General features: G+C 42.3%; 1 protein-coding gene across 1 annotated transcript in view; it reads right to left on the reverse strand.

Moving 5' to 3' along the window:
- Nucleotides 1-24,029, reverse strand: part of kcnb1 (potassium voltage-gated channel, Shab-related subfamily, member 1) — a 75,170-nt gene that overhangs the window by 44,010 nt on the left and 7,131 nt on the right. The window lies entirely within an intron of this gene.

Raw genomic sequence — 24,029 nt, forward strand, 5'->3', positions numbered from 1 at the left:
AGTGTGTTGACCGCTGTGGCCGTGTTAGAGGCCACTCATCATTGTAGTGGTGACATGGCCAATTCTATAGGGCCAGGGCAGAGGGACGATTCAGGTCCACCCTGCCAGCCAATGACAACACACACACACACACACACACACACAAGGGCTGAAAGGACACAGTGTGCAGATGATGTCAGATACACTTGATCATTTATACAATGCCTTGCGAAAGTATTCGGCCCCCTTGAACTTTGTGACCTTTTGCCACATTTCAGGCTTCAAACATAAAGATATAAAACTGTATTTTTTTGTGAAGAATCAACAACAAGTGGGACACAATCATGAAGTGGAACGACATTTATTGGATATTTCTAACTTTTTTAACAAATCAAAAACTGAAAAATTGGGCGTGCAAAATTATTCAGCCCCTTTACTTTCAGTGCAGCAAACTCTCTCCAGAAGTTCAGTGAGGATCTCTGAATGATCCAATGTTGACCTAAATGACTAATGATGATAAATACAATCCACCTGTGTGTAATCAAGTCTCCGTATAAATACACCTGCACTGTGATAGTCTCAGAGGTCCGTTAAAAGCGCAGAGAGCATCATGAAGAACAAGGAACACACCAGGCAGGTCCGAGATACTGTTGTGAAGAAGTTTAAAGCCGGATTTGGATACAAAAAGTAATAAAAAATGGATACAAAAAGTAATAATATTGATAATAATAATAATATTATTGAAATGGAAGGAGTATCAGACCACTGCAAATCTACCAAGACATGGCCGTCCCTCTAAACTTTCAGCTCATACAAGGAGAAGACTGATCAGAGATGCAGCCAAGAGGCCCATGATCACTCTGGATGAACTGCAGAGATCTACAGCTGAGGTGGGAGACTCTGTCCATAGGACAACAATCAGTCGTATATTGCACAAATCTGGCCTTTATGGAAGAGTGGCAAGAAGAAAGCCATTTCTTAAAGATATCCATAAAAAGTGTTGTTTAAAGTTTGCCACAAGCCACCTGGGAGACACACCAAACATGTGGAAGAAGGTGCTCTGGTCAGATGAAACCAAAATTGAACTTTTTGGCAACAATGCAAAACGTTATGTTTGGCGTAAAAGCAACACAGCTCATTACCCTGAACACACCATACCCACTGTCAAACATGGTGGTGGCAGCATCGTGGTTTGGGCCTGCTTTTCTTCAGCAGGGACAGGGAAGATGGTTAAAATTGATGGGAAGATGGATGGAGCCAAATACAGGACCATTCTGGAAGAAAACCTGATGGAGTCTGCAAAAGACATGAGACTGGGACGGAGATTTGTCTTCCAACAAGACAATGATCCAAAACATAAAGCAAAATCTACAATGGAATGGTTAAAAAATAAACATATCCAGGTGTTAGAATGGCCAAGTCAAAGTCCAGACCTGAATCCAATCGAGAATCTGTGGAAAGAACTGAAAACTGCTGTTCACAAATGCTCTCCATCCAACCTCACTGAGCTCGAGCTGTTTTGCAAGGAGGAATGGGAAAAAATTTCAGTCTCTCGATATGCAAAACTGATAGAGACATACCCCAAGCGACTTACAGCTGTAATCGCAGCAAAAGGTGACGCTACAAAGTATTAACTTAAGGGGGCTGAATAATTTTGCACGCCCAATTTTTCAGTTTTTGATTCGTTAAAAAAGTTTGAAATATCCAATAAATGTCGTTCCACTTCATGATTGTGTCCCACTTGTTGTTGATTCTTCACAAAAAAAACAGTTTTATATCTTTATGTTTGAAGCCTGAAATGTGGCAAAAGGTCGCAAAGTTCAAGGGGGCCGAATACTTTCGCAAGGCACTGTACTATTAATCACTTACAGACTTCCTCAAGCAATAACAGTTAGCTGCTTAAAGATTTCTGAATTAATTATACCGAATTGGAGCATGGCTGCAGAATGAATTTCCATTCCGGACAATAAAGTTTTCATTTAATTGAAGTATTGCGTGAATCTGTGGTTCAACACATGACAGGTGTAGTTGCTATTGTGAAACGGCTTAATATAAGGCTAATTCCTCCTGATTCCTCCTCATTCTTCCTTATTTAAGATGGCACCGACAGAGATGGTCGCCTCACTTCGCGTTCTTAGGAAACTATGCAGTATTTAGTTTTTTTATGTATTACTTCTTACCCCAGTCTTATTACATACAGCCGGGACGAACTATTGGATATAAGAGCAACGTCAACTTACCAACATTACGGCCAGGAATACGACTTTCCCAAAGTAGATCCTTTCTTCGGACCACCACCCAGGACAATGGATCTAATCCCAGCAGCTGACTGAAAACAATGGTGACGCAGAAGGGGCAGATGGAGCGGTCTTCTGGTCAGGCTTCGTAAACGTGCATATCGCTCACCCCTCCCAAGTATACTACTTGCCAATGTCCAACAAGGCAGACAAAATTCAAGCAAGGGTTGCCTTCCAGAGAGACATCAGAGATTGTATCATTCTCTGTTTCACAGAAACATGGCTCTCTTGGGATATGTTGTCGGAATCGGTCCAGCCATCGGGTTTCTCCATGCATCGTGCCGACAGAGATAAACACCTCTCTGGGAAGAGGAAGGGCAGGGTGTGTGCTTTATGATTAACAGATCATGGTGCGTTCATAACAACACACCAGAACTCAAGTCCTTCCGCTCACCCGACCTAGAATTCCTTACAATCAAATGCCGGCCATTCTACCTACCAGGAGAATTCTTGTCAGTTATAGTCACAGCTGTGTACATCCCCCCTCAAGCGAACACCAAGATGGCCCTCAAGGAACTTCACTCCACTCTATGTAAACTGGAAACTATATACCACGAGGTTGCATTTATTGTAGCTGGGGATTTTAACATAGCAAATTTGAAATCAATGTTACCTAAATCAGCATTTTGATTGCACGACACGTGGAGATAATACTCTCGACCACTGCTACTCTAACTTCTGCGATGCGTACAAAGCCCTCCCCCACCCTCCCTTCGGAAAATCCGACCACGACGCCATCTTGCTCGTCCCGGCTTATAGGCAGAAACTCAAACAGGATGTATCAGTGACGAGAACCATTCAACGCTGGACCGACCAATTGGAAGCCACGCTCCAAGATTGTTTTGATAACGCGGACTGGAATATGTTCAAGTCAGCCTCAGAGAACGACATACGCTGACTCGGTGAGTGTGTTTATAAATAAGTGCATTGGAGATGTCATAACCACTGTGACTATTAAAACCTACCCTAACCAGATGGATGGCAGCATTCACGAAAAACTGAAAGCGCGATCCACCGCATTTAACCATGGAAAGAGGTCTGGCGATATGGCTGAATATAAACAGTGAAGTTATTCCCTCTGCAAGGCAATCAAACAAGTGAAATGCCGGTACAGGGACAAGGTGGAGTTTCAATTCAACAGCTCAGACATGAGATGTAAGTGGCAGGGTCTACAGGAAATCACGGACTACAAAAACAAAAACAGCCACGTCACGGATACCGATGTCACACTTCCAGACAAACTAAACACCTTCTTTGCCCGCTTTGAGGATAATACAGTGCCACCGTCTGCGCACCCCCCCACATGTTAACCCTCGCAAGGCTACTGGCCCAGGCGGCATCCCTAGCCGCGTCCTTAGAGCATGCGGAGACCAGCTGGCTGGTGTGTTTACAGACATATTTAATCGCTCCCTATCCCAGTCTGTTGTCCCCAGATGCTTCAAGATGGCTACCATTGCTCCTATACCCAAGAAGGCAAAGATAACTGAACTAAATGACTACCGCCACGTAGCACTCACTTCTGTCCTCATGAAGTGCTTTTAGAGACTAGTCAAGGACCATATCACCGCCACTATACCGGCCGCCCTAGACCCACTTCAGTTTGCATACAGTCCCAACAGGCCCACAGATGACGCAATCGCCATCGCACTGCACACTGCCCTATCCCTTCTGGACAAAAATAATACCTATGTAAGAATGATGTTCATTGACTACAGCTCAGCATTCAACACCACAGTACCCTTCAAGCTCATCATCAAGCTGGAGGCCTTGGGTCTCAACCCCGCCCTGTGCAACTGGGTCCTGGACTTTCTGACGGGCCGCCCCCAGGTGGTAAAGGTAGGAAACAACATCTCCACTTCACTGACCCTCAACACTGGGGCCCCACAAGGGTGTGTGCTCAGCCCTCTCCTGTACTCCCTGTTCACCCACGACTGCGTGGCCAAGCACGCCTCCCACTCAATCAACAAGTTTGCAGATGACACAACAGTAGTGGACTTGATCACCAACAATGACGAGACAGTCTACAGGGAGGAGGTGAGGGCACGCGGAGTGTGGTGTCAGGAAAATAACCTCTCACTCAATGTCAACAGAACAAATCAGATGATAGTGGACGTCATGAAACAGCAGAGGGAGCAGCCCCGTATCCACATCAAAGGGTCAGCAGTGGAGATGGTGGAAACATTGAGACCCACATTGAGACCCGATCACTGGACACTTTAATGTCATTCATTACTCATATCACATGTATGTACTGTATTGAGAACCAATCACAGGACACTTTAATAAATGGATCACTAGTCACTTAAAACAATGCCACTTTAAATAATGCCTCTTTAATAATGTTTACATATCTTACATTACTCATATCACATCTATATACTGTATTTAGCTTACTTGCTAGATTTGTATGTATTAGGTAGTTGTTGGGAATTGTTGGATTATTTGTTAGATATTACTGCACTGTTGGAACTAAAAGCACAAGCATTTCGCTACACTCGCATTAACATCTGCTGATCATGTGTATGTGACCAATAACATTTGAAGTGATGTTTTTCATGCTATAATTCCTTTGAAGCTGTTTGGTATTTTTGTATCAGCATTTTCAAGGTTCAAAGTAAGCAAGAAGCATTCCGTGTAAAGGCAACAAACCTTAAGCCATTCAAACGCATGCAATTAACAAGACCTGACCAAACACAAGCACGCACACATGCGCGCACACACACACACACACACGCACAAACACAAACACACCAAACGATTCCCATATCACTAGTTGTCACGGAAACAGAGAAGTTCTTGTTCAAGACTTGGAAGGGGACTTCAATAGTAAACGAGACATCATGTTCCTCTATGATACAGTGAGCTGGATTTGTTCTTTGATCACACTGGTCTTCAGACTAGGCCTTTTACTGATCTCAGCTGACTCGGGGAGAATGAAGTCATGTTTTATCTAATCTCACACTCACATACTTAGAGAGCATGCTAATTCAGTCCAGAGCAATTTCAACTGAATATATTTCACTGCTGGGAGGAAACAGAGAAGTCCTGAACTATGTTCAACCTGGATAGCACCCCTTCTGCAGAGCATATCTGGAAAACATATTAACAAACATATACAGTGGGGCAAAAAAGTATTTAGTCAGCCACCAATTGTGCAAGTTATTTCCCTTAAAAAGATGAGAGAGGCCAGTAATTTTCATCATAGGTACACTTCAACTATGACAGACAAAATGAGGGAAAGAAATCCAGAAAATCACATTGTAGGATTTTTGATGAATTTATTTGCAAATTATGGTGGAAAATAAGTATTTGGTCACCTACAAACAAGCAAGATTTCTGGCTCTCACAGACCTGTAACTTCTTCTTTAAGAGGCTCCTCTGTCCTCCACTCGTTACCTGTATTAATGGCACCTGTTTGAACTTGTTATCAGTATAAAAGACACCTGTCCACAACCTCAAACAGTCAAACTCCAAACTCCACTATGGCCAAGACCAAAGAGCTGTCAAAGGACACCAGAAACAAAATTGTAAACCTGCACCAGGCTGGGAAGACTGAATCTGCAATAGGTAAGCAGCTTGGTTTGAAGAAATCAACTGGGAGCAATTATTAGGAAATGGAAGACATACAAGACCACTGATAATCTCCCTCGATCTGGGGCTCCACGCAAGATCTCACCCCGTGGGGTCAAAATGATCACAAGAACGGTGAGCAAAAATCCCAGAAACACACGGGGGGACCTAGTGAATGACCTGCAGAGAGCTGGGACCAAAGTAACAAAGCCTACCATCAGTAACACACTACGCCGCCAGGAACTCAAATCCTGCAGTGCCAGACGTGTCCCCCTACTTAAGCCAGTACATGTCCAGGCCCGTCTGAAGTTTGCTAGAGAGCATTTGGATGATCCAGAAGAAGATTGGGAGAATGCCACATGGTCAGATGAAACCAAAATATAACTTTTTGGTAAAAACTCAACTCGTCGTGTTTGGAGGACAAAGAATGCTGAGTTGCATCCAAAGAACATCATACCTACTGTGAAGCATGGGAGTGGAAACATCATGCTTTGGGGCTGTTTTTCTGCAAAGGGACCAGGACGACTGATCCGTGTAAAGGAAAGAATGAATGGGGCCATGTATCGTGAGATTTTGAGTGAAAACCTCCTTCCATCAGCATGGGCATTGAAGATGAAACGTGGCTGGGTCTTTCAGCATGACAATGATCCCAAACACACCGCCCGGGCAACGAAGGAGTGGCTTCGTAAGAAGCATTTCAAGGTCCTGGAGTGGCCTAGCCAATCTTCAGATCTCAACCCCATAGAAAATCTTTGGAGGGAGTTGAACGTCCGTGTTGCCCAGCAACAGCCCCAAAACATCACTGCTCTAGAGGAGATCTGCATGGAGGAATGGGCCAAAATACCAGTAACAGTGTGTGGAAACCTTGTGAAGACTTACAGAAAACGTTTGACCTCTGTCATTGCCAACAAAGGGTATATAACAAAGTATTGAGATAAACTTTTGTTATTGACCAAATACTTATTTTCCACCATAATTTGAAATTAAATTCATTAAAAATCCTACAATGTGATTTTCTGGATTTTTTTCCCTCATTTTGTCTGTCATAGTTGAAGTGTACCTATGATGAAAATTACAGGCCTCTCTCATCTTTTTAAGTGGGAGAGCTTACACAATTGGTGGCTGACTAAATACTTTTTTGCCCCACTGTATATCCTGCCTGCTCTGTAATGTAATAACAATAATATAAGCCATTTGATTTTATCCAAATTGACAGCACTTGTATACATTTCTAGTAAGTGTATGTGATCCCTGCGGAAATGTAACTAACAACATTGGCATTGCCAGCTGCACGCTCTTACCAACTGAGCAACACATGACCACATGTACACCCTGCTGCCCACTCTTATCCTTCAGTGCAATCTATACCAACGACTTTTGGATTGGGATTCCAATTTGTGTTCAAAGCAGTTGCTGAAAGAATAATAGCCAGGGATCCTTCCCCAAGATGATAATTTCATCAATGGGTATCTTCAGCTCACTTTGAGCCCACTTCAGTCAAGATGTCTCTCATTGGCACACACACACACACACACACACACACACACACACACACACACACACACACACACACACACACACACACACACACACACACACACACACACACACACACACACACACACACACACACACACACACACACACACACACACACACAGGAGTCAACATGGGAGAGTGGTTTATACTCTGGAACTGTCCAGTGCTGAAACTATGAGCTGCATGAAATAAACATCAGGCTTACAGGATTACATGATAAGTATAGTATAATAGTACTATATATAGTATAAGTAGTGTAATACTACTATCCATAGTATTTATAGTATAAGAATGTACCATTATGTGACAATAAGCTTATAAAGTACATTGATTGAGCTAAGAATATCTAATAAATAGCTGTCAGCAGAGGAAAATGCCTGTATCATGACGTTCAGTGGTACACGTGAGTGGAACCAAGAGCCAGCCAGCCGTCTTAAGTAACTTCATCCTCTCCTCTCCTCTCCTCTCCTCTCCTCTCCTCTCCTCTCCTCTCCTCTCCTCTCCTCTCCTCTCCTCTCCTCTCCTCTCCTCTCCTCTCCTCTCTTCTCTTCTCCTCTCCTCTCCCAGGCAGTCGTGCTAATGGTGATGGCTGGTTGCTCATCGCTCCCTGCCCAACACGACAGATCCACTATGAATAATGGACAGGATGTGGCTAATAAGGATGTGGCCCTACTGTGGCTAAGACAAGTCACCCCCTCCTCAGTCATTACCTCCATTGTCAGGCCCTACCTCCACCCTCTACTCCCTCTGCTCTGCTGTGGCTAACACTCTCTCCCCATTCCCACAGCCAACTCACCCCATTCCATTCCCCCATCATTCTATCTCCATGTCGGCAGGAGCCAACTCAAGAGCCCCACCTCGCAGCTACTGACTGCAGCTACTAAAGACGGAACTGCACACCAGCACCAGGGACTCAACACATCATTAAATCAGGATCATCTTGGCTTTCACACAAGTACCAGCTTCTGGATTCTTTCTGATGGCTTGCTATAGCAAACATAGCAGACTGGAGACCGTAGACTGGTGATATCTGCACCAACCTGGGTGTTAAAGAAGTTAAACAAGATAGGTCATTGGGCACTGGAGAGAGAGAGAGAGAGACCCCAGTGGACAAAATTTGGGTTGGGACTCTGGTGCTATAATTCGCTTTAACATTCATGAATCCTATGTTAGTTAGTTATACAGTAGCTTGCTGACTTTCCTATTTTAGAAAGAGACAGACTCAGCTACTAACTCCCTCTGTTACAGTTGTATCTATTTTCTTCTGTACATGTTGGACCCATTACAAAAATCATCTCCTTTTCTCTTCTGAGGAATCCCAAAATGACACCACAGGAGGACAATCCTCTTGAATGAAGTAAGGAGGCCAGAACATTTTGTTCTAAAAATGTAAGCCTTCTATAGCCCTCCTGTGGTTTGTACTGTCAGACAGCAATAATTGAGGAGGATCTCATATGTGTGTATGTGTGTGTGTGTGGTGTGGGTGTGAGACTGGGGCTATTTATAACCTAGTGATTTAGCATCGTCATACAGATCTATTAGCTCCCAAGATGTCATTTCACTATGTGTGTGTGTGTGTGTGTGAGCATGCTCACTTGAGTGTGGGTATCCATGCGCGCATTTGTGTGTGTGTGTGTGTGTATGTGTGTGTGTGTGAAGTTGCGTTCGTGCATTTGTGTGCGTGAATGCTTGTGTGTGTGTGTGTGTGTGTGTGTGTGTGTGTGTGTGTGTGTAAGTGCGTACTAATACTCTAGTTCTAGTTGTTCTGAGCAATTAACCTACATTTTGGTTATTTTTCGTTTTTTAATAACTAATTGGCCTACATTGGTTCAATTATCTGAATCTCATTTAGTTCGGTTTTATTCTGTGAGCTTGATGCTTGATTTTCTGTAGATGTACATCAGATCAATAACCATAATACATTGCGCGCCCACTTACTTGTCCGGTCTGGGTGGAGCAGACACAGAGACCTGTTTGACAGAGACAGAGAGAAGAGAGAACACGCAAGAGGGATAGAAAGCAGTTGCTTTGCGTGTTATCTCTACCTGAAAATACATGATCTAAGTGATTGATAGTTGGTATTCAGCAGTCATAAAAGTATGTCAGACAGCAAAGGCAGCAGCTCTATAGAGATGAGATGATGACTTGGAATTAAATAATACATTCATAAAATAAAACAAATATTTTATAAAAGTAATGTGAATAAATGATGGTTAATAAGTGATATGCAGTAATGGGCAATCACTAATATTATGGGACTAGTTTTAATTGTTTTATTTGTGTTGTTACAGCATTTAACCCACATCATGCATGGTGCATTTAATGTCAAAAAATATTGTCGAAATCGAAAAAACGTGATAATTGAATCATAATCGAACCAAAACCGAACCGACCTCAAAAAGCACTAATGTCTTAGCACTAAGTTCTAGAATGGGGAAGAAAAAAAAACAGGTCACAGATCAGCCTACTGATCAATTGAAAAGCTGGTCTTTGTCCATGAACCCATACCACTAGAATACTAGAGTGGCTACGACGGAGCAGCACCCAGCAATCAATAGCCAGCAGGAGTCTTTGACTTGTTAAGACACGCTCTGTACACTCTACACATGATCTTCAAATAAAAGACTTAGTAAGAAGTCTGTACATGATACCCTAGGAGTTGCAAAAGAAAATTGTGTTATGGCTTTTAACAATAATGTAATATAACATGTAATGTAATAATAATGTAATAATAATCATCATAATAATAATGAAATAATGTGCACAGTTCAAGTCTCTACATTGAATCAGTCACTATTGACCCGAAGGGGGAGTTAAGGATGCACTTTCTCAGAGGGAAATGTGAGCATCTGGCTGCTTCCAAAATGGCCCCCTTATTCACTATGTGTCCTGGTCAAAAGTAGTGCACTAAATGAGGAATAGGCTGCCATTTGGGACGGAGCCTCTGATTCCAGGCCTGATTTATGGGGCCATGAGAAACCCCATGACAGGCGAGGGGAGAGACGCCACGGGCCGCCCAGCTCCCACGGAAGTAGTGGCAATCGTCCGGGCACGCCATCTTCCTCCTGCACAAACGGAGGCCTGTGTCTGTGTGTGTGTGTGTGAGTTCGTGTGTGTACTAATACTCTAGATCAAGAATGGGAAAAAGTGTGTGTGTGTGCGCGTTTGTGCGTGCGCGTGTGTGCACGTGTGTACGCACGCGGCTCTATGTATGCGTGTTAAACATCGTACGACATGGCTTCTCTCAAGACTTCTTTAGTTCTAAACACATTGATCTGTCACAACACAGTCTACTTTTATAAAGAAACATGCCAAACAACAACAGCATTTGATTTAGAATTCCTCACCTGACACAATGATTACTCATCACAACTCATTCTGTTTGAGTGATAGCTACTCATCACCTGCTCCCTGCTACGCTGATTGTAAATCAACGTCATGGCCCATTGGACTGGTTGTAATTCCACAGCTGTCAGAGATACACACACACACTCATACACATGCATACACACACACAAACAGCCGACTCACGGCTTTGTGTCAGGCCAAGACGTCGGTTGGTGTACATCTGATTCATGAGTGGGAATAAAGACAAACAGATTTCATTTGTCATCTAAAGTACGCATGAGAAAGCCATAATTGGAATTCGTTGCCTGGCCGTCTGACACACAATGACAGTTGACAGCGCTGTCATTTGTAATTTCCCATTGCTAAATTGGACAGGGACAAAACAAAGCAAATGTGGCACTTTTATTCTTTCTGCCTTCACTTTGTTTGTTATGAAGACTGAAGACTTGCCCAGAGCCAAACTCATCTAGATATTGAAATGAATTTCTCAACTTAACATCAGATCCAATTTAGTGTGTCAAAGGGTAGCTGTCTGAAACATCAACAGTTCATTGAATCCTTGACACACGATTAGCAAAAACAAAAAGCAAACACTAAGGTCAATAATTATAGAGAACGTTTATTTATGATACCTTACACACAGACACACACACACACACACACAGACAGACAGACAGACAGACAGACAGACAGACAGACAGACAGACAGACAGACAGACAGACAGACAGACAGACAGACAGACAGACAGACAGACAGACAGACAGACAGACAGACAGACACACACACACACAGACAGACAGAAAGATATTTATACAGTGGGGCAAAAAAGTATTTAGTCAGCCACCAATTGTGCAAGTTCTCCCACTTAAAAAGATGAGAGAGGTGTGTAATTTTCATCATAGGTACACTTCAACTATGAAAGACAAAATGAGAAAAAAAAATCCAGAAAATCACATTGTAGGATTTTTAATTAATTTATTTGCAAATTATGGTGGAAAATAAGTATTTGGTCAATAACAAAAGTTTATCTCAATACTTTGTTATATACCCTTTGTTGGCAATGACAGAGGTCAAACGTTTTCTGTAAGTCTTCACAAGGTTTCCACACACTGTTGCTGGTATTTTGGCCCATTCCTCCATGCAGATCTCCTCTAGAGCAGTGATGTTTTGGGGCTGTTGCTGGGCAACACGGACGTTCAACTCCCTCCAAAGATTTTCTATGGGGTTGAGATCTGGAGACTGGCTAGGCCACTCCAGGACCTTGAAATGCTTCTTACGAAGCCACTCCTTCGTTGCGTTTGGGATCATTGTCATGCTGAAAGACCCAGCCACGTTTCATCTTCAATACCCTTGCTGATGGAAGGAGGTTTTCACTCAAAATCTCACGATACATGGCCCATTCATTCTTTCCATTACACGGATCAGTCGTCCTGGTCCCTTTGCAGAAAAACACCCCCATGCTTCACAGTAGGTATGGTGTTCTTTGGATGCAACTCAGCATTCTTTGTCCTCCAAACACGACGAGTTGAGTTTTTACCAAAAAGTTATATTTTGGTTTCATCTGACCATATGACATTCTCCCAATCTTTCTTCTGGATCATCCAAATGCTATCTAGCAAACTTCAGACGGGCCTGGACATGTACTGGCTTAAGCAGGGGGACACGTCTGGCACTGCAGGATTTGAGTCCCTGGCGGCATAGTGTGTTACTTTGGTCCTAGCACTCTGCAGGTCATTCACTAGGTCCCCCCGTGTGGTTCTGGGATTTTTGCTCACCGTTCTTGTGATCATTTTGACCCCACGGGGTGAGATCTTGCGTGGAGCCCCAGATCGATGGAGATTATCAGTGGTCTTGTATGTCTTCCATTTCCTAATTATTGCTTCCACAGTTGATTTCTTCAAACCAAGCTGCTTACCTATTGCAGATTCAGTCTTCCCAGCCTGGTGCAGGTCTACAATTTTGTTTCTGGTGTCCTTTGACAGCTCTTTGGTCTTGGCCATAGTGGAGTTTGGAGTGTGACTGTTTGAGGTTGTGGACAGGTGTCTTTTATACTGATAACAAGTTCAAACAGGTGCCATTAATACAGGTAACAAGTGGAGGACAGAGGAGCCTCTTAAAGAAGAAGTTACAGGTCTGTGAGAGCCAGAAATCTTGCTTGTTTGTAGGTGACCAAATACTTATTTTCCACTATAATTTGCAAATAAATTCATAAAAAATCCTACAATGCGATTTTCTTGATTTCTTTCTCATTTTGTCTGTCATAGTTGAAGTGTACATATGATGAAAATTACAGGCCTCTCATCTTTTTAAGTGGGAGAACTTGCACAATTGGTGGCTGACTAAATACTTTTTTGCCCCACTGTATATATACTGTATATATATATATATATATATATATATATATATATATATATATATATATGTGTCTGTCTGTCTGTCTGTACGAGTTTTAATGACTCAAACCTAAGTGTATGTAAACTTCCGACTTCAACTGTAAATATATATATATACAGTGAGGAGGACAAGTATATGATACACTGCCGATTTTGCAGGTTTTCCTACTTACAAAGCATGTTGAGGTCTGTCATTTTTATCATAGGTACACTTCAACTGTGAGATACGGAATCTAAAACAAAAATCCAGAAAATCACATTGTATGATTTTTAAGTAAATAATTAGCATTTTATTGCATGACATAAGTATTTAATACATCTGAAAAACAGAACTTAATATTAGGTACAGAAACCTTTGTTTGCAATTACAGAGACCGTAAGTTTCCTGTAGTTCTTGACCAGGTTGGCACACACTGCAGCAGGTATTTTGGCCCACTCCTCCATACAGACCTTCTGCAGATCCTTTACGTTTCGGGGCTGTCGCTGGGCAATACGGACTTTCAGCCCCCTCCAAAGATTTTCTATTGGGTTCACCATCCCAACAGTGAAGCACGGGGGTGGCAGCATCATGTTGTGGGGGTGCTTTGCTGCAGGAAGGACTGGTGCACTTCACAAAATAGATGGCATCATGAGAAAGGAAAATTATCTGGATATATTGAAGTAACATCTCAAGACATCAGTCAGGAAGTTAAAGCTTGGTTGCAAATGGGTCTTCCAAATGGACAATGACCCCAAGCATACTTCCAAAGTTGTGGCAAAATGGCTTAAGGGCAACAAACTCAAGGTATTGGAGTGGTCATCACAAAGCCCTGACCTCAGTCCTGTAGAACATTTGTGGGAAGAACTGAAAATGCGTGTGCGAGCACAGAGTCCTACAAACCTGACTCAGTTACACCAGCTCTGTCAGGAGGAATGGGCCAAAATTCACTCAACTTATTGTGGGAAGCTTGTGGAAGGCAACCCAAAATGTTTAACCAAGTTAAACAATTTAAAGGCAATGCTACCAGATACAAATTGAGTGTACGTAAACTTCTGACCCACTAGGAATGTGATGAAAGAAATAAAAGCTGAAATAAAAAATTCTCTCTAATATTATTCTGACATTTCACATTCTTAAAATAAAGTGGTGATCCTAACTGACCTAAGACCTTTTTACTAGGATTAAATGTCAATTTGTGAATTGTGAAAAACTAAGTTTAAATGTATTTGGCTAAGGTGTATGTAACATTCCGACTTCAACTGTATAGAAATACACTGCTCAAAAAAATAAAGGGAACACTAAAATAATACATCCTAGATCTGAATGAATGAAATATTCTTATTAAATACTTTTTTCTTTACATAGTTGAATGTGGTGACAACAAAATCACACAAAAACTATCAATGGAAATCAAATTTATCAACCCATGGAGGTCTGGATTTGGAGTCACACTCAAAATTAAAGTGGAAAACCACACTACAGGCTGATCCAACTTTGATGTGATGTCCTTAAAACAATTCAAAAAGAGGCTCAGTAGTGTGTGTGGCCTCTGGCGAGCACATGGAGGGCTGTGCGGCCCCCCAAAGAAATGCCACCCCACACCATGACTGACCCACCACAAAACCGGTCATGCTGGAGGATGTTGCAGGCAGCAGAACATTCTCCGCGGCATCTCCAGACTCTGTCACGTCTGTCACATGTGCTCAGTGTGAACCTGCTTTCATCTGTGAAGAGCACAGGGCGCCAGTGGCGAATTTGCCAATCTTGGTGTTCTCTGGCAAATGCCAAACGTCCTGAACGGTATTGGGCTGTAAGCACAACCCCCACCTGTGGACGTCGGGCCCTCATACCACCCTCATGGAGTCTGTTTCTGACCGTTTGAGCAGACACATGCACATTTGTGGCCTGCTGGAGGTCATTTTGCAGGGCTCTGGCAGTGCTCCTCCTGCTCCTCCTTGCACAAAGGCGGAGGTAGCGGTCCTGCTGCTGGGTTGTTGCCCTCCTACGGCCTCCTCCATGTCTCCTGATGTACTGGCCTGTCTCCTGGTAACGCCTCCATGCTCTGGACACTACGCTGACAGACACAGCAAACCTTCTTGCCACAGCTCGCATTGATGTGCCATCCTGGATGAGCTGCACTACCTTAGCCACTTGTGTGGGTTGTAGACTCCGTCTCATGCTACCACTAGAGTGAAAGCACCGCCAGCATTCAAAAGTGACCAAAACATCAGCCAGGAAGCATAGGAACTGAGAAGTGGTCTGTGGTCACCACCTGCAGAACCACTCCTTTATTGGGGGTGTCTTGCTAATTGCCTATAATTTCCACCTGTTGTCTATTCCATTTGCACAACAGCATGTGAAATTTATTGTCAATCAGTGTTGCTTCCTAAGTAGACAGTTTGATTTCACAGAAGTGTGATTGACTTGGAGTTACATTGTGTTGTTTAAGTGTTCCCTTTATTTTTTTGAGCAGTGTATATATATATATATATACACTACTGTTCAAAAGTTTGGGTTCACTTAGAAATGTCCTTGTTTTTGAAAATGTTATGATCATGTTTTTTGTCCATTAAAATAATATCAAATTGATTACAAATACAGTGTAGACATTGTTAATGTTGTAAATCACAATTGTAGCTAGAAACGGCAGATTTTTTATGGAATATCTACATCGGCGTCCATAGGCCCATTATCAGCAACCATCTCTCTTGTGTTCCAATGGCACGTTGTGTTAGCTAATCCAAGCTTATCATTTTAAAAGGATAATTGATCATTAGAAAATCCTTTTGCAATTATGTTAGCACAGCTGAAAATTGTTGCCATGATTAAAGAAGCAATAAATCTGGCCTTCTTTAGTCAAGTTGAGTATCTGGAGCATCAGCATTTGTGGGTTCGATTACAGGCTCAAAATGTCCAGAAACAAATAACTTTCTTCTGAAACTCGTCAGTCTATTCTTGTTCTGAGAAATGAAGGCTATTCCATGTGAGAAATTGCCAAGAAACTGAAAATCTCGTACAACGCTGTGAACAGGGCAAACTGTCTCTAACCAGAAGAGAAAGAGGAGTGGGAGGCCCCGGTGCACAACTGAGAAAGAGGACAACTACATTATAGTGTCTAGTTTGAGAAACAGACGCAGTCGCCTCTTCACTGTAATATAAACATGTACATATTTATACTGTATACTGTATATATTTTCTTTTTAATTCTTACTTAATTCTACTGCTCTAGGGTTATAATTATTGCTTGAATAAACATATTTACTATTATGTATTGATTTCCTTTTCACTCTTTATACAGTGCACACTGCAGAGAACACCGGACCAATTATCACTGAATTATCACAGTGAATTATTGTAATGTTTGTTTATGTGTCAATTAATCCCAAAAGGGATGAGTTGCCAACAGACGATTTGACACGAAAATAAAATGAAATTCATTCATTCATACACAGTCAAAGGTTAGTGATATGGCAGAAGTGTACTGTCTTGAGACCAGTGACAGTCACTGACAGAGACAGTAAGGGGATCTATGTCCCCCTCCTTGGATGGAGGCATACATCAAATCAAATATTTTTTTTGGGGTCACATACACATGGTTAGCAGATGTTAATGCGAGTGTAGCGAAATGATTGTGCTTCTAGTTCCGACCGTGCAGTAATATCTAACAAGTAATCTAACAATTTCACAACAACTACCTTATGTAAACGAATGAATAAGAATATGTACATCAAAATATATGAATGAGTGATGGCCGTGCGGCATAGGCAAGATGCAGTAGATGGTATGGAGTACACTATGTGCATATGAGATGAGTAATATAGGGTGTGTAAACATTATATAAGCATTGTTTAAAGTGACTAGCGATACATTTATTACATCCAATTTTTTTATTATTAAAGTGGCTAGAGATTTGAGTCAGTGTGTTGGCAGCAGCCACTCTATGTTAGTGATGGCTGTCTAACAGTCTGATGGCCTTAGATAGAATCTGTTTTCCAATCTCTCGGTCCCAGCTTTGATGCAACTGTACAGACCTCGCCTTCTGGATGATAGCGGGGTGAACAGGCAACGGCTCGGGTGGTTGTTGTCCTTGATGATCTTTAAGGCCTTCCTGTGACATCGGGGGGTGTAGGTGTCCTGGAGGCCAGGTAGTTTGCCCCCAGTAATGCGTTGTGCAGACCTCACTACCCTCTGGAGAGAATTACGGTTGTGGGCGGTGAAGTTGCCGTACCAGGCAGTGATACAGCCTGACAGGATGCTCTCAATTGTGCATCTGTAAAAGTTTGTGAGTGTTTTCAGTGACAAGCCAAATTTCTTCAGCCTCCTGAGGTTGAAGAGGCGCTGTTGCACCTTCTTCACCATACTGTCTGTGTGGGTGGCCATTTCAGTTTGTCTGTGATGTGTACGTCAAGGAACTTAAAACTTTCCACCTACCCCACTACTGTCCCGTTGATGTGGATAGGGGGGTGCTGTTTCCTGAAGTCCATGATCATCTCCTTTGTTTTGTTGACGTTGAGTGTGAGGTTATTTTCCAGCACACTCCGAGGGCCCTCACCTCCTCCTTGTAGGCCGTCTCGTCGTTGTTGGTAATCAAGCCTACCACTGTTTGCGTCTGCAAACTTGATGATTGAGTTGGAGGCGTGCATGGCCACGCAGTCATGGGTGAACAAGGAGTACAGGAGAGGGCTGAAAACGCACCCTTTTGGGGCCCCAGTGTTGAGGATCAGCAGGTGGAGATGTTGTTTCCTACCCTCACCACCTGGGGTCGGCCCGTCAGAAAGTCCAGGACCCAGTTGCACAGGGCAGGGTCGAGACCCAGGGCTTAATGACGAGTTTGGAGGGTACTATGGTGTTAAATGCTGAGCTGTAATCGATGAACAGCATTCTTACATTGGTATTCCTCTTGTCTTGATGGGTTAGGGCAGTGTGATTGCGATTGCGTCGTCTGTGGACCTATTGGGGCGGTAAGCAAATTGGAGTGGGTCTCGGGTGTCAGGTAGGGTGGAGGTGATATGATCCTTGACGAGTCTCTCAAAGCACTTCATGATGACGGAAGTGAGTGCTACGGGGTGATAGTCGTTTAGCTCAGTTACCTTAGCTTTCTTGTGAACAGGAACAATGGTGGCCTTCTTGAAGCATGTGGCAACAGCAGACTGGGATTGATTGAATATGTCCATAAACACACCAGCCAGCTGGTCTGCGCATGCTCTTAGGACGCAGCTAGGGATGCCGTCTGGGCCGGCAGCCTTGCGAGGGTTAACACATTTAAATGTTTTACTCACGTTGGTTGCGGTGAAGGAGAGCCTGCAGGTTTTGGTAGCGGGCCGTGTCAGTGGCACTGTATTGTCCTCAAAGCGAGCAAAGAAGTTGTTTAGTTTGTCTGGGAGCAAGACGTCGGTGTCCGCAACGGGGCTGGTTTCCTTTTTGTAGCCCGTGATTGACTGTGGACCCTGCCACATACGTCTCATGTCTGAGCTGTTGAAATGCGACTCCACTTTGTCTCTATACTGACGCTTAGCTTGTTTGATTACCTTGCGGAGGAAAAGCTACACTTTTTGTAGTCGGTCATGTTTCCGGTCTCCTTGCCACGATTAAAAGCAGTGGTTTGCTCTTTCAGGTATGACATCACCAATGCACTTGCTAAGATACCCGCTCACCGAATCAGCGTGTACATCAATGTTGTTGTCAGAGTCAATCTAGAACTTGTCCCAGTCCACGTGATCGAAGCAATCTTGAAGCGTGGAATCAGATTGGTCAGACCAGCGTTGAACAGAACTGAGCACGGGCGTTTCCTGTTTAAGTTTCTGTCTATAGGTTGGAAGCAACAAAATGGAGTCGTGGTCCAATTTGCCGAAAGGAGGGCGAGGCAGGGCTTTGTATGACCTTAACGTAACAAAGAGTCACATCTCAGTAGGACACACAGCCAATGATAACTACATTTCATTATCAGATAACAGGTATGAGTCAGACTACATACGATTCCTCTAGAGATCCATGTAGTCACAGCATGTAACATACTCTCTAAGGCTCTAATGGTTACTGCTGTAAGAACCAAACCATGACATGTATTATTGCTCTATTGCATTGAATGCATTAGCTACTCTATCCCGCTAAATGATATGGTTTATTGACATTGCCCTCATATAGTTAGGTTATGTAAATAGAAGTGAATGTAAACAAAAAAAAGCTTGTCTGGCTGGGAGCAGACACAATCTCATTGTATAGTATAGCAGACATAGGGGGGGCTGGGTAGGTAGAAAGAAGAGAGAGAGAGCGAGAGAGAGAGAGAGAGAGAGAACAAGTAAAAGAAAGAAGGAAGCTTCTAATTGGGCCTGGAGACTCATGGAAAATAATGTGACATTTCCCTGACATTTAGCTGAAGGTGTAGCGGAGGAGCCAGAGGAATGAGGGAGTGAGAGAGCAAGAGATAAGGCGAGGGATTGAGGCAGAGATAGGAAGAAGAAGGGAGAAAGGGTGACGAAGGTACAGGGTAAGAAAACCACAGACAGAAATAGCAGACATACCGATGTCATGTCTTCATTGTTGTACTTTTCTCTTCTGTGTACTGACTGTGGACCCATGTCTACAGTATGCATAGAATACTGAAGGTCACAGCACTTCTTCTGCCTTAATGTTTAAAACTCAATAAAACATTGAATCACACAACTTAGTACTTGGCCAGCAGCCACTGGCATGGGATAACCAAGAAATGCAAGATTCTGGATGCACATTTTTTATGTTGTATGTAAGTCTGTAATGTCCATGTTAATGTTTTAAATATATGTCAATTGTTAAGTATTTTCATCTGTAATGTCTTTTTCATTATGTGTCGGACCCCATTGGCATCGCCTAATGGCAATCCTAATAAAAATCATAAAAGTAATAAATTCCCTCTCTCTCTCTCTCTCTCTCTCTCTCTCTCTCTCTCTCTCTCTCTCTCTCTCTCTCTCTCTCTCTCTCTCTCTCTCTCTCTCTCTCACACACACACACACACACGCACATGCGCACACACCCACACACTATAGTAGAATTCTGTAGAATACTGTAGTATACTGTGGAATCCTATACTCCACACTGTAGTATCCCTCGATCGTGTAGTGATTACTATGGACTTTTTTTGTATACTCTAAAATACTACACTAGACACTGTACTATCCCTCATGTATACTTACTTTAGAATGTTGTAGTAAAATGTAGAATACTATACTACACACTTTAGTCATGTAGTGATTATTATATAATTTTGTAGTATACTGTATAATTCTATACTACACACTATAGTATCCCCCTCGGTCATGTAGTGCTTACTTTAGAATTTATAGATCGATTGGCCTGCTAGCTAGCTTTACTGCTAGCTGCTAACTTTGTCAAAGCTGTTTTGATTTGAACGTGCTGTCCTTGGGGAACTCATGCTAGGGATTTCCTCTGAGGTTCCGCCCTCGATTGTACAGTGCTTAGTATAGAATTTTGTAGTATACTGTAGAACACTGTGAACACTACAGTAAAGTCTGCAAGAAGACTACAGTAAATACTGCAGTATACTACAGACCACAATTGGAATACATTTGTAAAGTTGTTGTTGTTGTTGTGTCATTCTCAACAAATTTCAAAACTGTTTTCTCATTCGTGGTTCTATTGTGTTTTTAAATAGTCAAATAAAATCAATCAACCAAGGGATACTACAGTATTGAGGGCACCCTTATTAGGGGAGGACATGCAGGAAAAGTATAAAAGCAGCCCGTAGTCACGTTAACGTCAGAGCTTTGTACCTGGAAGGCCATTTGTGTGTATCGGCTGTATAGCGTTATTGCTGTTTGTTTATTTCTGTGAGCAACCATTTTGTGACCATGCTGTCTTGAAGAAATGTCTGGGGCGTGGTCGATTGTTATGAATGGTATGTGTTGAGTTTGACCATCAGTGAATCTATTCATGTGTGACAACAGTCAAGACGTTCATTATGTAAAGCCACTGCAATAATTTCCTTTTGTTTTCAATTGGATTGTTTGGAGAGGCTTTTCTGGTTTGTGTTTCAGGCAGTTTATTGGCAGTGCCCTGCAATAAGGTGGCTGTCTTGAAGTAGTCATTTTGTATTTCTAAAATATCTACCGTTCATGTAAATTCAGTGGTTCACTGTTCTTTCTTTCCCGCCATCAGAAGTACAGTATCGTTTGTCACAGTTTTTGGTCACCTTGTGAACTTGGTCAGATGCTTTTCTGTGAAAGGACTGTTGTATTTCAGAAAGCCATCTGGTGGAAGTAACAGATCTAAATCCTGTCGCTGTACTCTTGTTGATGTGTGTCGTCTGTATCAAACAAGCAAAACCTAATAAACGTCGCTTATTCTTGATATCTGCTTCTGTACGGTTCCCCCTTCAATGGGCCTAGAACCTGTGTTGAATGTTTACATGTTACAATTGTAATAAACAATTTATATTTTTGTTAGGATGTTGTCTGCTCTGTTGCATTGCTCAGAACTGTTGACCCCAACTCAACCTGTCTTATGTTCAGGTCGAGGCCTTCCCCTCATTAAACCGTAACCGGCGAAGTCTGGTAGTTGTGCCATTTTAACTAACCCTAGTCAGCGAGTATTACTACAATATACTAAACACTACAGTAGTCATAAATACAGTATACTAGCCATGTCTGCAAAAATAATTCAGTAAATACTAGAGTATACAGTCATGTCCACAAAAACACTACAGTGAATACTACAGTAAAGTCTGCAAAAAAAAACCTACATGGAATACTGTAGTATATTACAGTCATGTTGCGGTGACTGTATTACCGCCACGAGTCATGAAGGCAGTCAAATTCCACATGACTATTTAGTTACGGTAATTAGGCTTCTCCAAGTTCTGATGCTACTGCTGGTAATTAGTAGCCTACCAAACGTTCTACCTGCCTGGTACTCAGCACTCTATTGTCCCTCTAATCCAGGCCTGAGCAATTCCAGTCCTCGGGGGCCTGATTGGTGTCACACATTTGCCCCAACCCCAGCTAACACACCTGACTCCAATAATTAACTAATCATGATCTTCAGTTAAAAATTAAATTAGTTTAAATCAGGTGTGTTTCCTAGGGATGGGGGAAAAGTGCGACACCCAATCTGGAGTACGGAAGGTCAATTCCAGTCCTGGGTGACAATATTAGCGAATCACTTGTGAATTATGTATTATCACTTGTAAATGATGCCCAGCATAAAAAACAATGCCTTTTTTGCAACTTTTTCTAATCATAGTCGCACACCTCATGTAGCCTAGCCAATAGGCCTATACGTTTTGATAAGGTTTGTATCACAACTGAAGTGGCCAAATAACTTTAATCCGCTTTACAAGGAGTGTAGAGCCGAACTGGCATACATAAGCAGCGTGTGAGTTTCAAGTTTGGGGAAGATAATTTTCACCATAAAAATGCACCTTTATAATAAAAGCATTACATGCATAATTGCATTTGCGGTGACTTTTGATAGTGGTGTTTTCCGCTAATGGAACATTCACGCTTATAGCCTACTACCATGTGCGCATTGCTGCGCTTATAAAAGAAATAGCCCAATAGCAGCGGTGGAAAAAGTACCCAATTGTCTTACTTGAGTAAAAGTAAAGATACACTGTACCTAAATAGAAAAGGACTCAAGTAAAAGTGAAAGTCACCCAGTAAAATCCTACTTGAGTAAAAGTCTATAAGTATTTGGTTTTAAATATACTTAAGTATCAAAAGTATTTAAGTATTTCAAATTCATTTTTTAGTTTTTTTTACATTTACGGATAGCTAAGGTTACGCTCCAACAATCAGACATAATTTACAAACTAAGCATGTGAGTAGTGAGTCCGCCATAACAGAGGCAGAGGCGTCGCCCCATGGGCCTCCCTGTTAAGCATTCAAAATGTAATGAGAGTCAGGGAAATTGTATGGAGTAAAAAGTACATCATTTTCTTTAGGAATATAGTGAATTACAAGTAAAAGTACTTTACACCACTGCCTAATAGTTCATCAACATTTTAAGCTAAATGTTCTGATCTACTGCGTCAACCACACTGCGTAAAAAATGATTTTTTTTTGGTGCTGGTGGTTGTATTCATTTGACATCTATCGCGTCCCACAACTGTCCCAGACTAAGTTTTGGAATAGTAAATTGATATGGCCTAGGGCTTTTGCTGTTCGTTAGGCCTACTCATCTTGTTGGCTGATGAAAAGTAATTGTGGACAGTTCTTCAAATATCTTCAATATGCACCTCGGAATTGGATAAGGACGGATGCAGTTGCATCCCCGATGTGTCTGTCTTCACTTTTAGCCTGTGAGAAAGACCCAATCATGCAATGGAGAGCCATGTGGGTGAGAGGTGATTTCGGAGCACACAGCACTCAGGGAGAAGGGCACAACGGCCACTGGCCGCAAAAGGCATGACTTTTTTAGGGTGCATTACGGCCACACAAAGGGGATGCCGCTGTGAAATTCTTGTCATTCTCAAGTGCTTGTCAAATTTTGAATCACTGACTGATGTAGTGTGTACAGCCTGCGAAAAAAAACACCAAAGAATAGCTCATGACTTTCAAGCAACTTTTTTCAAATCATAATTTGAGTCGCATCACGCAGCCTTACAATGTATCAAAACATACAGTGGGGCAAAAAAGTATTTTGTCAGCCACCAATTGTGCAAGTTCTCCCACTTAAAAAGATGAGAGAGGCCTGTAAAAAAAATCCAGAAAATGACATTGTAGCATTTTTTATGAATTTATTTGCAAATTATGGTGGAAAATAAGTATTTGGGCACCTACAAACAAGCAACATTTCTGGCTCTCACAGACCTGTAACTCCTCTGTCCTCCACCTGTTTGAACTTGTTATCAATATAAAAGGCACCTGTCCACAACCTCAAACAGTCACACTCCAAACTCCACTATGGCCAAGACCAAAGAGCTGTCAAAG

The sequence above is a fragment of the Oncorhynchus mykiss genome, chromosome 17 (genome assembly GCF_013265735.2).
Source record: "Oncorhynchus mykiss isolate Arlee chromosome 17, USDA_OmykA_1.1, whole genome shotgun sequence".
NCBI lineage: Eukaryota > Metazoa > Chordata > Actinopteri > Salmoniformes > Salmonidae > Oncorhynchus > Oncorhynchus mykiss.